Below are 3,013 nucleotides of genomic sequence, written 5' to 3'. Positions count from 1 at the left end.
CGGCGTCTTCTAACGGACATCTTGTTTCTGTTTCTCCTACGGATGAAAGTACAGAGTCTTTCGCTGGCTCTATTATTATTTGCTTTGTTTTATTATTACTCGCGTAACAACTAATATATGAAATAAAATATGTTACTACGAAAAGAGCCCCGAAATACCTTTTAGTGATGCTGTGCTGTGACTTTCTTTGGATCATTAATTTTCAACAAAACAAAATATATTATGTTCTTATTCTTCTGGATCTGGCTTTCTATTAAAGGAACATTTTTTCGTTACTGTAACTCACTATAAAGTTCAACATATCTTCCTTACTTTATATTTATTGAAAAGGTTAATGAAAATTACTTTGTTATCAATACTGATGTTACAGTACGCAATGATTGTTCAACATCAAAATTTTGCAGTGGATTTTCGTTAACAGTAAAACACCTATAAGTTCCACGACTAACACGAGAACATGAGACTATTATCGGAGAAAAAGACGTTTTTACTATAAGGTTTGCCAGACCAGAACTACGCACAGCAAGATTTATTTTATGTTGTGAAGGTAAATTATCTTTTTGCACTGTTAGTAATATATTATCAGCAGCCAGCGTCAACCTGTAAAACACATCATAAAATCTGCTGCTCTGCTCTGCAATTCCGAAAGCTGAAAGAAATAATTATACTTTACTATTACCTGCCCTCTTCTTTGCGGTATGATAGATTTAATTTAATGCAGTTTGAATGCGCCGCGGCAGCGGCTCGTTCGTTCGTAGCGCAGCTCTGCATCATGAATAATACTTAAATAACTGAAAATGTCTTAAAGGGATGGGATAAAATACCAGGCAAGCTTATTACAAATCATAATGCAAGGTTTCACTAAGTAACTCTATTCAAAACATTTAAACAAATCAATTAATTACATACCTTTCCAAGGCTATCTCTAATGGCGTCCCTCTCACAATCTTGACAAATGAATGCTACGCTAGCGTACAATATAACATCACAGGCTATCCCACTCACGTAACTCCAAGAAGACGACAGAGAAATTAATGTTCGTTTTTTACGATTTATACTAGTTACCTATTCTCATCTTTGTTTGATATTTAATAAGTATCGTCTGTGGCGGTTTCAGTACTCGCCGACACAGATACACTCCTGGAAATGGAAAAAAGAACGCATTGACACCGGTGTGTCAGACCCACCATACTAGCTCCGGACACTGCGAGAGGGCTGTACAAGCAATGATCACACGCACGGCACAGCGGACACACCAGGAACCGCGGTGTTGGCCGTCGAATGGCGCTAGCTGCGCAGCATTTGTGCACCGCCGCCGTCAGTGTCAGCTAGTGATGGGCTAAACTGCGATTTTCCGATATCAGTGATTTCTGTGAATGCTACTTTTCAGTATCTGTTATTCTTAACTGTGATTTGTCGCAGTTAAGAGTCGCAGTTAAGGAACATAGTTCGTGTATCCCTCCGCCACTGCTATTTCTGCGATTTCTGCTACTTCCGCGATTTCTGCTACTTCTGCGATTTCTGTGACTTCTGCTACTTCTGCGATTTCTGCTACTTCTGCGATTTCTGTGACTTCTGCTACGTCTGCGATTTCTGTGATTCCTGCGACTTACCACCGTATGAAAAAGTTACATCTGTCAACACAGAAAATTGCATCTCAACAAACCTGTCATTGGCAAGTATGTTTTACGTTTTTTCTTCCGTTGGCTTTAATTTTGTATTAAAGAAACAACTGTGAAAATATTAATAGTGTAATTAATATGTAAGTAGCGTACAGTACCGTAATAGTTCGTATTTAGAAAATGAATTCTAACATATTGTTATGTTCACAGGTACCTGAACTACATTTCAGTCACTCAGTAAAGTGATAACTCAAAATATCATTGTCAACAGATCTGAAGAAATTGCCACAGCGTCTTTAGACCGTTTTCGTCAGACGAGAGGTTAGTTTCTAAGCGTTTCGATGGACTTAATTACTTCAGTGAGATCGTTCTTGCAAATGTGATATTCATTATAGCAAATATTAGCAATCTACTCTGTCAATTATATTGCTAGTAATTAATGACAGCAAAAATTGTTTAATAATCCTTGTGTTTTTGCAGACACAGTTCTGACTCTGATTACTGGTTGCTGTACGTATCTATCCACATCAAGGCTGTTTTTGAGAGAGACTCTTGAAGATTCAAGACAGCTCTTAGACGATTTGCAGTTTAAAAGTGAAATAATTGTGAAATAAGTGTGTGAATGATTAAACTGTGTTTTATTGAAGTTGTTGTGCGATTTTAAAGGAATAATAAATGTCAAATACAGTGAGTGAATTATAAAAATCTCATTTTCCACATGTTTTAGCCGTCCTATACCCATAATTTTCCGCTACTTACTTATTGGTAAACACTTGTTGGAGAGTGACATGCCGCCCCCCCCCCCCCTTTCTCCACAATCTTGGTGTGACACTGACCTGTAACATATCCCGAAGTCTACAATATGCATTTTGAGGCTGTTGATATGAAAGTGGGAAGTACAGATCTTCCAGTTAAATCGGGAATAGCTTAAGTGCATTACTTGAAAGTAACACAGGAAAAGCTTACTTATGTAGGTGGTAGTAGTGTCGGCAAAAAGTTCTTGTGTGTGAAGTTGCCATGTAGAACACCAGGTGTAAAACTTTTCTCCCGAGTCTTGAACTGTATCGGAACAAAAGTGAGGCATTCATATGACTGTTTTCATTTCTCTACACTTATACAGATGTCTGAGTTGTGCTGTGTTAACATTGCAAAGTCCTGTAGGCATGTGGAGTATTAACCAAAACTGTCATATTGGAAGCAGAATCAAACACATTTGTTACGTTACTTGATATTTTCAGGAGAAAAAGGCAATGTTACTTCTTATTAATATAATACATTCAAAGTCACAGCAGTATTTGACCAATCATAACTGATGCTGAATGTGCATGTCGTCATATAATATGAAGGGCTTATTTCAATAGTGGTACAAGTCCATTAGCTCCACTTTTCTG

The 3,013-nt window shown here is 37.5% G+C and overlaps 1 long non-coding RNA gene across 1 annotated transcript; it reads left to right on the top strand.

The window, feature by feature from the left end:
• The first annotated feature begins 1,565 nt into the window (after window positions 1-1,565).
• On the top strand, window positions 1,566-2,308 carry LOC126095183 (uncharacterized). The gene is made up of 3 exons (XR_007521922.1): window positions 1,566-1,679; window positions 1,833-1,943; window positions 2,103-2,308. It is a non-coding gene; the product is annotated as an uncharacterized LOC126095183 (long non-coding RNA).
• Window positions 2,309-3,013: the final 705 nt, after the last annotated feature.

The sequence above is a fragment of the Schistocerca cancellata genome, chromosome 8, assembly GCF_023864275.1.
Source record: "Schistocerca cancellata isolate TAMUIC-IGC-003103 chromosome 8, iqSchCanc2.1, whole genome shotgun sequence".
Classification (NCBI taxonomy): Eukaryota; Metazoa; Arthropoda; class Insecta; order Orthoptera; family Acrididae; genus Schistocerca; species Schistocerca cancellata.
Note: the sequence above shows the minus strand (reverse complement) of the source record. Positions and strands in the feature narration are given on the sequence as shown.